The sequence below is a fragment of the Canis lupus genome, chromosome 32 (assembly GCF_011100685.1).
Source record: "Canis lupus familiaris isolate Mischka breed German Shepherd chromosome 32, alternate assembly UU_Cfam_GSD_1.0, whole genome shotgun sequence".
Classification (NCBI taxonomy): Eukaryota; Metazoa; Chordata; class Mammalia; order Carnivora; family Canidae; genus Canis; species Canis lupus.
Window position 1 is genome coordinate 16,863,539 of NC_049253.1, and position 15,236 is coordinate 16,878,774.

Below are 15,236 nucleotides of genomic sequence, written 5' to 3' on the forward strand. Positions count from 1 at the left end.
CAAAACACAACATCTTCATCATCATCAATAAATAAATAAAAATAAGAAAGGCAAAAAAAGGTGAAAATTAAATGTCTTCTAGTGAAACTCTACATAAACACCTGCTTATTCATACAACAAAACTGTAGTTAAAAAGAAAAGAACTCCAAATATGTGGGCTTGAATAAAACTTAAAAACAATATTGAAAAAGCAAGCTGCTAAAGAATATATAGAGTACAATAGCATTTCTCAAAATTTTAAAATATGCAAAATAACACAATATCTATTTATGGAATTTGTATGTAGTAGAAATGTAAAACATTCAGCAGCATGATACAAAATTCAGGGGAATGTAATAAGAGACAGCTCACAGGAGGCTTCAATTGTACTTGTAATGATTTATTTCTTATGCTTAGTTTTGGCTGCATGGGTGCTTATTTTATTCTCCCTATGCTTTTCTGTCTCTCTAAATTTATTTCTTAATTGCTGAAAACAGAAACTTGATCTTGCTGAGTATATTTCATCCCACCTGCTCATAAAAGCAGTCAGTTATCCTCACCTACTCCACTGGAGTAACTCCAGCATTTTCCACACCTCAGTTCTTTTCCCTCTTTATTCAAAGATTTATCCTTCTTTTTATATAAAATAAATCATAGTTGTTAGATATTTTTTAAGGCATTGGTAAGTCTTATCTCTATTTTTTTTAAGTCAGATAATACAATAAATAAATAAATTTATTATTTATTTATTTATTTTGTTAAATAAATTTGGTTCCATTTGATATATTTTTCTTTACTCAGGTAAATTTACTTTTTTGAATTGATTTAAATAAAAAGAAAGGGGTCATTTACTCAAAAAGATATAAAGGATTTATACTTTATATCAAAAATCTGAGAATATTTATTCACTGGAATTCTAGGTGGTGACTCGGAAAGCAGAGGAACCTGGTAGGGCTGCTCCACTTGATAGAATCCATTGGACAAGGGGGCCATGATATAAAAGTAGGAACAAACAGGAGATGTCCAGTCTTTGTAAGCTAATAGAATGGAAGGGAAGAAACAAAGGAGTAAGCAAGATGGTAGAATGTTGTGGATTGTGTGAAGTGGTCCTCTCTCAGAATGCCTCAAATATTTAGTCAGTTCACCAATCACAAAATGCTGACCGAGATTGAAATTTTGAGGAAGTAGAAAAGGAGGGGATATTCACATCAGGGTTTGACATGGCAGAGAACTAGAATAGCACACATAAACAAGTGCACAGAAGCATAGAGAAATATGAAAAAACACAGCAAGGCAGCACACAAGTTTTAAAGATAGCTTTGAGCTGCTACGAGACCTACAAGCTGAAACCGGGCCATGTTCATTGCTATCCAATGGTGAGTGGGCATCACTGTCGATACCTTTATTACATTAAAAAATATTTAAAACAGGAACTGTTTCCATTCCCTTCAATGAAGTTTGTAAATACAACTGAAATACAATGATTATTTTCAGCACAACCAAATTCAAAGTTGAATGAACAAAGACAACCCTCACAAAAGGAAATTATACCCAAATGTGGTATATCCATGCAATGCAATGCTCTCATGTGATAAAATTAAAAGAGCTATCAAAATATGCAAGGCCGTGAATGAATCAAATGATACATTTAATTGCATGTATTCTGTTTATGCCTTACTTGAATAAAAATGGTAAATTTTCCTAGAGAAAAATGTGGATTAAAGATAAATTCACCTACCAATTTCATTTTTACAGCTAGATATGTACTGAGAGTGACTTGATGCCTTTTGGCAAATAGACACATGTTTTTACCTCTCTCTTTAAAAAAATGTAAACAGTAATGCTTGCATGATTCCTAATCAGGGTAGCAGTCTGTAATTAAAGCATGTAATAGTTGAGAAGACTTATTTACTAAACATATTTTTACTCTTCACACAAAATATTTCAACATTAAGCGTGTGCAATGATGATCATTCTTACTGAAACAATTTCTCTGCTTTCTTCTATTTTTATAAACTATTTAATCAATAATAATAATTCTACTTTATTTTAAACTTAAAAAGTGTTTGTATTAGAAAAATAACCATGATAGAGTTACAGAATAAGTAAATTAAATTTCTTTAATTTCAAATAGTAAGAACTGTTCCATACTAAAAATATTATTTTCTTGTTATAAAGTAGCAACATTTCAGAGATTTTTTGTTTTTATACATAATATGTGTTCCTTTTTAAATCTTTGCTGGTATGAAAACTGTTTCAAACTATATTATTCCAGTGGTGGTTTTCAGTGAGAGAATGAGAGAATTGAAGCTGAAAATTCTTGGTTTTAATGACTCTTCTATCCAAAATATAGAAATGCATATATTCTATCAGAAATTTCATGGAAGGTAAAGCCCAGAACAAACCTCCTTAGTATTACTGTTTAGTGGAAGGCTCTAGACTCAAGACTTTGTGATTTAAAACCACCATTTGGGTAAGCTGCTTACCTGTTTTGTACCTCAAATTCTTTATGTCTAACAGAAGAGAGTAACAATACTTCTTTCATAAGAGTATTTGGAGGACTGAATGAGATGAAGTATGTAGATTCCCAACATAATGCTGCACACATATTAAAACTCAGTAATTGCTAGCTCTTCTTATTTGTAAATGACATAGGCCATCACAGACGATGAACGTGTAAATATAAATATATATGCATATATACATGTCACTGTTTGAGTTATGGAAGTAACCCAGACAAGGTCCAGGCCAGCTTGCTAAACAGATGCTTTGTGACTTGGTGAATTCAGCTTCTCTACATCTCACCTTCCCCATTTGTAAAATTAGAGTTTACACAAGAGAGGATTTTTATGATTTTAATCCAGTCTTGATAACTGATGATTCTTTTTTTCATAGTACACTTGTAGTATCAAATAGGAATATGTGGACTCACAGATTAAAGTGATTTTCAAAAGAGAAAAACAAAAAAAAAACTGAAAAGAGACTTTCTCTTGCCATATTGAGTGAGCAATAATAATAGATTTTAATATAACTGAAAAATAGTTGTTATGGACTTAATGTTTGTTTTCTCCAAAATCCAATTGTTGAAATCTTAACCACCAACGTAATGGTATTAGGAAGCGGGGGTCTTTGGAAAGTAACTAGGCCATGAGAGTGAAGGTATCATGTATAGGATTAGTCCCTCTATAAGAAGACACACTAGAGCTTGATCCCTCTCTCTGCTCTTTATCCTGGGAGGATACAATGAAAAGACTCCCATTTGTCAACCAGGAAGCAAGTCCTAACCAGACACTGGGTCTGCTGGCACCTTGAGCTTAGACTTCCTGGCTTCAGACTGTGAGAAATAAATGTTTGTTGCTTAAGCCTCTCAATCTATGGTATGCTGTTATAGTAGCCCAAACTAAGACTAAAGTGAATTCTCCCAATCTATTCATTCCTCAGCCATTCATTTATGTAAGATTAATGAATACCTACTACCTACCATGTGCTCAGCATTGTAGGAGGTGCTAGAAATACAGAAATAATTATTAACATTCTGCATATTCAGTGGGACAGGCATGCGATTACAGTCATTGTGAAAATAAAAGACTATATCTTATGTGATATGGTGATATAGGCCATCCACATATCTCTAGATGAGGTGCTGAGGAAACAGGCTCTCATCTGAAGAAATTTACTTCCAGATTATATCTTTTATATATTGCCTTTTCCTCCATTTTTTTTTTACAAAATAGGGATAATTTTAGTGACCCCTTTATAGAATATTGTGAGATTTTAATGATATAATACAGGTAAAGTAATAAGTGAATTCTCAATAAATATTAGATTTTTTTAATTCAAAAAGTTGATAATATATTTTAGTGGTTAAGAGCTTTGTTTCTGGAGTTGAACAGATCCATTTTGAATATCAGCTTTGCTATTTCCTATTTGTTTGTACTCAGGATATTCCTTAATCTTTAAATATATCATTTATAAAGTAAGAATTATGAGTATTCTTCTTTGGTTTGCTGAGATGATAAAATTATAAAATGGATATAAAATACTTATTAAAATGCTAGTCTATTTTTTAGTGCTTAATAAATGCTGGCTAGTTTAAAATAAAGGATTAGAGATTTTAAAAATGCTCTTATTAGCAACATGTACACATATGTATCACATTACAGACCATCCTAGATTAGGTATTTTAGAAGTAGATCCCAATACAGGGCTTCTTGTTCCAGTGATTTATTGGGGAAGTGCTCTCAGGGAGCAAAGGGAGGGAAACTGGATAGGTAGTGTAACAAACTAACCAAGAATGTGTAGTCTTAGTTAGACACTAGTTTCAGTCTGATTCCTTGGGAAAATTTTAAAGCATAAATTGCACAAGAGAGTTAATCCCACATTATGGCAAGCAAGCCAGCCATTGTAGTGCTGTGTTAGTCTGACATTGGTTGACTTCTTGAGGGAAGAAAGAGGGGTAGCACCCCCCCCCCCCAGGAAAGAAGCTCCTTATCCGCCAAGAATGATTCTCTGGAGAAGGGACAATGGTGAATTACTATTAACAATTAAGTAACAGAATGATGGGTACAGATGGTTAAAGGTAATCTCAGTGGGACACCAGCAGCAGGCACTATATAGAAACTGGAGGGTATTACGCTGAGTGAAGTAAGTCAATCAGAGAAGGACAAACATTATATGGTCTCATTCATATGGGGAATATAAATAATAGTGAAAGGGAATAAAGGGGAAAGGAGAGAAAATGAGTGGGAAAAATCAGAGAAGGTGACAAAACATGGGAGACTCCTAACTCTGAGAAAGGAACAAGGGGTGGTGGAAAGGGAGGGGGGGGTGTTGGGATGACTGGGTGACGGGCACTGAGGGGGGTACTTGACGGGATGAGCACTAGGTGTTATGCTATATGCTGGTATATTGAACTCCAATAAAAAAAATATATACAAAAAAAAAAAAAAAAAAAAGCAAACAATGCCAAGACAGTAGAATGACAAACTCCAAATCAAAAACCCAGAATTTTGGGGATCCCTGGGTGGCTCAGCAATTTAGCGTCTGCCTTCGGCCCAGGGCATGATCGTGGAGTCCCGGGATCAAGTCCCACGTCGGGCTCCCTGTATGGAGCCTGCTTCTCCCTCTGCCCGTGTCTCTGCCTCATTCATTCTCTCTCTCTCTCTCTCTCTGCCTCTCATGAATAAATAAATAAAATCTTTTAAAAAACCCAAACAAACAAACAAACAAAAAACCCCAAAACCCAGAATTTCATGTACACGTTAATTCTGGGCTCTGTAATTATCATTTATTATTTGTGAATGGCTTTGTTGTTCTGTGTTATTCTGAAGTGATAAAAAAATAAAACAATTAACATTCGTATTTGAAAAAAAGAAAGTAAAGGTAAATGTAAAAGGTCTAGAGTACTATTGTTAATTGAATTGATGGTTTAATAGTTTAGCTTTCTGGAAGTTATGAAAAAAAAATTCCAAAGTTTTTTTTTTTTTTGATTTATAAAAGTAATATGTTGGATGTCTTCTGTTTGGCCCTCTGGAGCCATTCTATATTGTTCTCTTCTTTGAGCTGTCATATCCTGGAAGCTGAAATATATGAACTGCATCAAATATTCTCTTGATCTTTGGCTTTTGATTGGGTTAGGACAGTGGCATCACTGGAAGAAGAATAATAAGCCAGAAGGACCCCGTCATATGGGGTTCAAGTGTGCCTGTATGCCTGCTCGGAAGGTCACAGGACCTTCAAGGAGCCCACTGTCTCAGGGTTTAGTAATTACTCCTTCTTCTTGTCAATTTAGGTAAAAGAGTAGTAAAAATTCTTCACTGTTACTAGCTTCGTGATATAGCATGCATCCTGCCTATTCCATTGTAAAACTTCCTTATTAAACTTTCTTCAAAGTACTCAAATTAAATTTGCTATTTGTTTCCTAAAATGACCCTGAATAACATAAATGGTATATCATACATTAGCAAAATGAATATTTTCCTTAAACTTTCCTAGACACAATTTACTGAAAGAATAAATTCTCACTTAAAATACATAGAATATGATAGATTGACTACATGAAATTTTTTATGTGGTCATTTCTCTGGAAACCTTTCACTTTTTTCTTTTTATTTTTTTAGTTTTTTCATCTTCATAAATTTGTTTTTTATTGGTGTTCAATTTGCCAACATATAGAATAACACCCAGTGCTCATCCCGTCAAGTGCTCACCTCAGTGCCCATCACCATATTGAATTAATACTGAATTAAAATTCATCAAAGTTATTACTATAGAAAATTAAAATAACATATCCTAGGAAATTAGCACATTCATAGTAGCCTTATTACCTTATGCTTGTGTGCAAATGAGCATCAGCCTGAAGATAATGGCATTTGCAGAAAATCAGAGTCAAATTCTAAGTCAATTAATTTGTCTTCAAAAGTACACAATTAACAAAAAATTTCAAACATGTAGTTTTTAAAAATCTAAAGAAATACCTACAATGCCTCTTCCCCCCAAATATTAAGCAATATTGACAAAAATTAAAGACCTAAATATGTGGAGAAATATACCATGTTCATGGATTGGAAGGCTTGGGATTGTAAAAATTTTGCCAAAATTAATTAAAAAATAGAATACGATCTTAATTAAAATCCCAGTGGATTTTTTTGCAGAAATATATATTAAAATGCAAATAGCCAAGGCAAACTTGGAAAAGGACAAAGTGGAGCAACCTGCTCTATTTAATATAAAAATAATTACAGAGCTACAATAATAAAGAAAGCGCTGTATTGATGGTAATGACAGATAGACAAAAGGATCAGAATAGAGTACAGAATACATCTGGATATCTGGATACCTGATTTATGTCTAATGTAGCACTGCAGAACAATGGTAGAGGAGTCTTTTTAATAAATGTTGTTACATTAATTAGATATCCATATGAAAAAAATAAAGCTTAACTACTACATCATGTAATAAATAAATAAAAATCAATTCCAGATGGCTAATATAACAAAATGTGAAATGTAAAAGAATGAAGTGTCTAAAAGATAACATGGAGATTATATTTTAAATGTGAGGTCAGCAAAGATTTCTGAAAACATAAAATGTGCTGGCCATAGGAGAAAAGATTGACAAAGTGGAGTATTCCATCTTCCACATCATGGGTGTCTCCTTCTATGGTGCAGTTTGGACTCAGAGCTTTTTCGGTGTGATTAGACTGAAGCTAACGACCAGTTAAGACTTCTCTCTAGCTTAGTTTTTATTTCCTGTCCTGTCCTGCTTCCCTTAATCTTTCCCTTGAAGGCATTTTTTTCAGTAAATCATTTGAAAAGAATCACTATCTCAGGTTTTGCTCTTAGATGAACTAAGATGAAAATACCCACTCAAGAAATATGAAAAAAATAAATATATAGGAAATATTTAATTTATTTATCCTATAAACTATTAAAGTGTGATATTAATAACATGCGGAATTATAAAACAAGTAAAAAAGTTTACTTTTATTCTTTTTGTCTTGACTATCAAACACTACCACCTTTCAGGTACCTCATATACTTGGTTCTCTCTCATATGTCAAAACAAGAAATTACTGAATGCTTTTATTCCTTGGTCATTCAGTGAATCAAAGTGTTGCAGTCTTAAGTTCATGAGGTGTTCAAGAGTATAAAAAGGAAAACAAATGTGTTTGGTCACTTGACTTGATCACAGTAATTTAGCCTGGATGAATACATTTTGGTAATCTAGAGGTATTTGATATTTTTGCTTGAGTATCTCCTAAAATAATTTTTAACATTAAATTTTTTCAATTGTAAGGTAAAATTTCATATTGAAGTTTTAGTAGTTGCACATGATTATAAGTTCTAGCAAATGGTATATTGTATTTGGTTGATAAATGTTTTCTATTATACTATTAGAGTGGCAAACTTAACTTATTTAGAGTAAAAATATCTGCCGGTGAATTTTCACAATCAGTTCTTAATTGTTAAACCAATAATCTAAATTAGACTTTCTGTGAGGAAAAAAAAACCAAAACCTGATTTTGTTTTTCACAATAAACGTGTAAATAAGCATCCCCACTATCATTTAACTTCTGAATGCAAAGATACATATGTAACACGTGGTTTTCAGAAGATAGAATGACAAGAGTCTACCCATGTGTCTTTCACCTAGATAAGACAATACTTTCCTCCAATATTTTCACTCATGCCTTTCTAGATTTACCATGTGATGCTCCCTCAGTGTCACTTCTCAGATTGTTTCTTTGTTTGGCACTCAAGAGATTTCATACTTTGTGATAACTACCATACTAATTTCAGATGAATGAGCAGGCAAAAGAGTATATGAAGAGAGGTGTGGCAAAGGAGAAGGGGCAGATCCCAGGAGATCATCTGATAGATCAGTTTTAAGAAAAAGTAAGTATGAATTTTAAAGATCTGGAAAATGTCTTCTAAAAAGTGTTCCACCTAGTAACTTCTGGAAAACCTTCTCCTGTCCCTGGGGTATGCATTTTGTCACCTTAGCCTCTGGGCCACCCCACCCTTGTCCAGCCTGGAGGTAAGTTAGGCCCTTTGGTCTCTACCCAGGATTCCTTCTGGGCAGAGAATAGCTTAGAAAATTTGTTACTGTTAGTTTCCCCTTTTTATTTATTACTCTTCCATTGCATATAACTAAATTTCAACCCCACTTCAGCACAAAATGGGAATACAAGCAGTCTTTCTACTGTTTTTCAGTTCTGTTCTTCTCTGTATGCCTAATGTGTATTTCTTTCTCTCTTTCTGTAGAAACCCTCTTTCTGCTTTCCTGATCTATAGGATAGAATAATAGAGCTGCTGAAATGCCCTTGTATAAATATGACCTGTGTTCTAGAGAAAGACTGAATTCAAAATTCTCCAAATAAAGGAATCTGATGGGGAAGATGGCATCATGTACCCAATCTTTATCCATAGAACTATGACCCCATAATTCATGTAGAAGATGGGGATGAGTCAGGTTTGAAATGTGGCTTCTAAACAGAGAAAACAGCCAGCATACCCCAAATGCTTTCCAAGGCTGGGCAAAAGACCTAGCCACAAACACTCAGGACGGATCTCAGTTCTGAGCTGAGTCAATGTGCTTCTTGTCTTAGAAATATCTTCATATTAGTCTATCCATAAAGGAATGAAATTCTATGTTCTGAGACTTAAGAATTTCATACAATAGAAGGGACATTATTTGGGGATTGGAAATGGAGCAGGAGTGAGACAATCTGCCCATGAAATCATACTACACTTATTCCTAGGATGGTAAGTCCATTGTGGAGGTGGGAAAGGGAGACTAACTTGAAGTGACATAAGAAGAGGTATATATTTTTTAGCTGCATACCTTCAAAGAAGTGATTTGGTTGTTTTCCTAATATCATCCCTCTATCCACATGGCTTATGATCCTGACCAGCAGATTATCCATGTCCACCCATACCTTCTACCAACCTTTTCCAGTTCCATATTACAGCAGCCTGCATCTCTGTCCCAGCATTGTCCTTGGACTCCCCAGCACCTTCCCTGAATGTGAAGACAGTTGGTAGTGCCTAGGAATTTGCATCTCCACCACTGACAGCGTGGGTAAATACACTCAGCTCCCTGGTCCCTGATGGGAACAGCTTAGGGGCGTGACTTACAGGCCTGCAGAGGTCCCCTGAAGGAGTTAGTCAAATTTTCCATCTCTGGGTCTTGATTTGACATCTCACCCTTGCCTTGTTTACTTCCCTTATCTGTCACTTTCCCTATTTTCCTTTGGTTGTTTCCTTGGGACACTGCTTAATAAACACTTTTATAAGAATCTTCACCTCACAATCTGTATCTAGGTACCCCAACCTTAGGTAACTGACAACCCATTAGAATTACATGGAGATTTGGTATACTGGGGAGAATAGAAATTATTTATCCAGGCCATGAGTGAGAAAAGCAAAGTGAATTTTACCCTAGAAAATTAAACCAGAGATTTTATATTTTATTCAATATACAGTGTGTTCCTATGTGATGTGTTGTGTGTGTGTGTTGTGTGTGCACTTTGTGGATGCATGTGTAAGAGACAGAGACAGACAGAGAGACGGAGAGCTATAGATGCATAAATATTAATGACATTTAAAATAACTGCTGATCTTGAATCAGAAAAAAAATACACATTGTGAGCATCAGTCGAGGTTTGAAACAAAACCTGAAACTATACAGGTATATATAATATACATATGAAATTATATACATGTATATAACTTTATGTGTTACGTGCATATAAAGAGATTTAAATAATTAGCTTACACTCATAGGCTGGTGAGTCTGAAATCCATATTGGCTGGCTGGAAACTCAGGCAAGAGCCACTGCTGGAGTCTTGAAGGAGAATTCTTTCTTCTCTAGGAGACCTCAGTTTTTGCTCTTCAGGCCTTTAACTGATAGGATGAGGCCCACATTATCAAGTCAATTGATTGTAGATATAGACCACGTCTACAAAATACCTCCACAGCAACATCCAGACTAGCATTTGGTTAAATAACTGGGTATTGGGCAGCCCTGGTGGCGCAGCGGTTTAGCGCCGCCTGCAGCCCTGGGCGTGATCCTGGAGACCCTGGGATCGAGTCCCATGTCAGGTTCCCTGCATAGAGCCTGCTTCTCCCTCTGCCTGTGTTTCTGCCTCTCTCTTTCTCTGTGTCTCTATGAATAAATAAATAAAATCTTTAAAAAATAAAATATTTAAAAAAATAACTGGGTATTGTGGTCTAGTCCAGTTGACACAAAAAACTACTCATCACACTGTAGAACTAACAAAGTAAGAAAAAAATATTTTTTTCGCTGTACCAGAACAGTACCAAAACACAGCATTCACAGAAACCACTTAGCATTTATGCAGTATAATAAATGTGCATAGTATTATTAAACTGATCATATTAACTTTTTACAAAAGGCAGTGATTCCTAAACAACTCTATATATGTTATATATCTATACATAGATATATTCATATTTCTGAGTAATCTGCACACATCTTTGAAAATCAGAAAAGACCTCAGTGCTTCTAGGTGTGCCTAAGACACATTAGAAGACATTCTTTCTCAAGTCCAGTTTGTATAATATTAGTAATTATTCATTCTTGTTCAACGCTGCCCATCTACAGAGGCACTGGAGTGCAGAGCATGAGGGAGAAACTAAGCCTTGTCCTCAGAGGGAGCTGGTGAGGTTACAAGAAGTGGTGGTAGAGATACCAGGAATCTGCTGTGGGACTGCAGGCTCAAGGAAGATGTAGTAATAACACAACTGGTCGAAGCGGAGTATATCTGATTCAGCCCAGTAGAGGCTATGCAACAGGGATGGAAGAAGAGTTCAACACAAGAAGTGGATCAGGATCCATAGTCATTCCGGAGTATCTTAGCACATGAAACAGAAATAAGACACATGCCTTAGTCACTGGGTGGCACACAGTAGAATGGAGGTCCCACAGGGTTAATTGGGTTACTTAGAAATGCTGACTGGTATTATTATTCTTTATAAATATTTGATCTCTCTGTAATATTGGATATGTGGGAGGATCACATACCTCTTGAAATTAGGTGTGACCAAATGAGGAGTTCGGGTCAGTGAAATGTGAGTATAGTCATTTGAGAGAGTCACTTCCAGGCAAAAGCACTTGATTGCTGGAGCCCAACTCCCCAAGGCTCCCTCTTATGCCCCCTACTTTGCCTGTGAAAGCACATGCTGATAGGGGTGCCTCAGACCTGCAGGTGACTTCAAACTTTGTTAAGTTACTGAGATTTTTCCTGTAACCTGCCTGTTGGTGACATGAAAGCAGGCATAGAAAATAATTTAATAGCTCCAAAACGTATCAAGATTCCCCAATCAGTCTCTCTCTCTCTCTCTCTCTCTCTCTCTCTCTCTCTCTCTCTCTCTATATATATATATATATATATATATATATATGGTTTTGCTCTTCCTATTTTTGGCATTGGATGTGCTATGGAAACAACTGGGATGAGCAAGGATGGGAACATATTATAGTTAATTTTTGAATGAAGAGGAGGATTTCTGTAAGCACCAGATTCAGAAGATGTTAACTGTTAAAAACTTACAGAGACATGGAGTGACAATTTTAGTTGCTCTTTGTATCTTCCATATGCTATAGTGATGGGTCTTTCGGTTGAAAGGAACATAACACTCAAACCAGCTCTAGAAAACGGGGTTGATTTTAAGGACAATGAGGGGTCTCATAATTCCAAAAAAAAAAAAAAAAAAAAGAAAAGGTGGAAACAACCAGGCCTTAGGAAGGACCAAAAAGAAAACAGATTTAGGATAGTCTCTCTCTCCCCTCCTCTCTTTCCCTCCTCCCCCCACCCTTTCTTTCTACACCCTTGCTGAATCTGACCTAGTCCCTCTGGCCCAAAAGTTGCTTCATGTGTTTATTCACCTGACATATGAGTCATTTGCTAGTCGCCATTTCAGTCCCAGACTATAAGATCTTTCATTCAAACAACCACCACCAACTTTCTTCTGAATTTTTAAATCAAGTTCTTCCCAGAGGTTATCGGATTAGCCTAGCTCACTTTTGCCAAATAGGTCAGAGAGGTCAAAGATCATTGGTCCTGAGGTACCTTTCAGTTAGATGTTCAACCATCTGGTCCAATTTTCCATGATGGATAACAGCAGGTAAACCTGTGTCCTGATGATCACTCAGCAGGTACTATGGCTGGGGCATGTTTAAAGATGGATATGGGTAGGACACGTACCCTAAGTCATATCTAGCACAATTTTCCTGACTGTCTAAATTTCTTTGGGCTGGACATCAGGGATACCCCGAAAGAGGAAAAAAAAAACAGTCTTTTGAGGGACTGCTTCTAAACAATCATAACCCACACCCTGCTCACTTCCTCCCTGAAAATTGCTAATGTCTGCCCTAATTTATCACCAGGGAATAGCGTAGATGTTGCAAACAATAGAACTCTTTGTGTATTTGGAGAAAGAGGAGCTGTGAGTAATACTATGCCCTCCTCTGGATTTACAGACATAATTATTCTTGCAGTGGGGACATGTGAGAGACACACCTCATGCTAAACCTAAACTCCTGAATTCCCGTTCGATTTCTCATCTTCAATGCCTGAGTCAACACTTTTTTACTCCATGAAAATTGATTTTATAACTTAAAAAAAATCTGAACATGAATTGTCATTTTTTCCTATAGATGCTTTGAAATGCTAATTTCTTCTTCTCCCAGTTTTATTCAGATATAATTGACATATAACATGGTATATATTTAAGGTGTACAGCATCATTTGACGTATGTGCACATATCACAAAATGATTGCCACAATAAGATTCATTAACATCCATCATTATCACATAGTTAGAATTTTTTCTTTATGATTAGAACTTTTGGGATATACTCTTAGTAACTTTCAAATATTCAATAGAGTATTCTACACTATAGTCATGATTACATCCCCAGAGCTTATTTATCTTACACATGGAAGTTTGTACCTTTCGACCACCTTCATCGAATTCCCCCATTCCCCACCCTATTGTGATGCTTATTTCAACTACTGAGAAAAGCAGAAAAACTAAGCTAGGGTAATACTACAAATAAATATTCATTCTCTCAACAAACACTTATTAAGCACCTCTGTATGCCAAGCATATGTCAGGCACTGGAAATTCAATGGGGATAAGATAAGACACCTGCTCTCAAGGATCATATCATCTAATAGCAGAAAGCTAGGCAAACAAATCACACACACAGCACCCACACATGTAATGTCAAGTAATTATAAACATGAAAAGGGAGCTAATCAGTATGAGAGGCAGAATCTGATGAGGTGCTATTTTAAGTAGGTAGAAAGACGGCCTTGCTACAATAACCAGAGATCTCCCCTTTTTTCTTTTTTTTAAAGATTTTATTTATTTAATCATGAGACACACACACAGAGAGAGAGACAGAGACAAAGACACAGACAGAGGAGAAGCAGGCTCCATGCAGGGAGCCCCAGGTGGGACTCGATCCCGGGTCTCCAAGATCACGCCCTGGGCCGAAGGCAGACGCTAAACCACTGAGCCACCCAGGCATCCAAACTTCCCTTTTTTCAAAATCAATAGCCAGTTTTCAGTTGTAATTTTACTAAATCCATCAGCATTTAGTAAATTCATTTACTATTCATTTCATTTGCTTGACCTCATAGACACCATCTTTCTCCTCCAGAAGCTGCCCCTGTCCATTAGCATTGCTGATCCCTCCTCCTCTTCCCACTCCTTAACTGAAATAAAGTACTGCTAAGATGCCATGACTTCCAGTTTTATACATCACCAGCCTGGCTCTCTCCTCTCTATAGACTCATATATCCAACTATCTACATGTCTTTTCCACCTGCATGTATAATACGCTTCTCAAAGTTAACATATCTAAAACTCGTTTTAGATCTTCACCACCAAACATGCTCTTCATTTTCAATGTTCCTTTTCTCAGTAAATGGTAACTCCATCTCCCATTAGCTCAGACCCAAAACCTTGGAGTTCTTGACTCTTTTTTATTTTCTCACATCCCCTATCCAATCTGACAGCAAATCTGGTAACCCCACTTTTATAATATATCTGGAATTGGATACTTTTTACCACTTACTTTTAAACTTTACAATCCCAACCACTTTATTTCTAGCCTGGATTAGGACAACAATCTCTTAGGTTGTGTTCGCATTTCTAGCCGTGCTTCCTTCCCACAACTACACCCAGAATCAGTTCTTACAAAAGAGTGACTGTTTTCTTTAAGCTTAAATCATATCATTTATCTCTTTCCTAACAAATACTTTTTCATTTCACCAGAGTAATATTTGGAATCTTTTCTATGGTCTATAAGGTCTTATATATGATCTGACTCTACATCATCTTTCTGACGTCATCTCATGCTACTCTCTTTAGTTTATTGGTGCTGTAGCTCCACTGGCCTTCTTTGACATTTCTTTAAAAATGTCAGACTCTTACTCCAGGACCTTTGCACATGCTTTTCCTTTACCTAGAATATTTATGCCATCAGTTCATTTGAAGTTCCACTGAAATATCACATTCTCAGAGATGAACCCCCTAAACAATCTGCCTGCAGCAGTGAGGAGTACCCCTTCACCCATCACATCTTACAATGCTCTTACCACTGTACATTATTTTCATGTTTATCATTTAGTGTGCCTACCATGTTGTATGACTGTAGTTGTTTTTAATTGTTCCTTTTTTATCATCTGTTTCTCTTTGTTAGAATGTCAGGTTTAGGAGGG

The 15,236-nt window shown here is 35.9% G+C and overlaps 1 long non-coding RNA gene across 1 annotated transcript in view; it reads right to left on the reverse strand.

Moving 5' to 3' along the window:
• Positions 1 to 11,748, reverse strand: part of LOC102153933 — a 55,926-nt gene extending 44,178 nt beyond the window's left edge. Inside the window, exon 1 of the long non-coding RNA XR_005382527.1 lies at positions 10,258 to 11,748. This is a non-coding gene — a long non-coding RNA (uncharacterized LOC102153933). The remainder of the gene's footprint in view (positions 1 to 10,257) is intronic.
• Between the last annotated feature and the right edge of the window lie 3,488 nt (positions 11,749 to 15,236).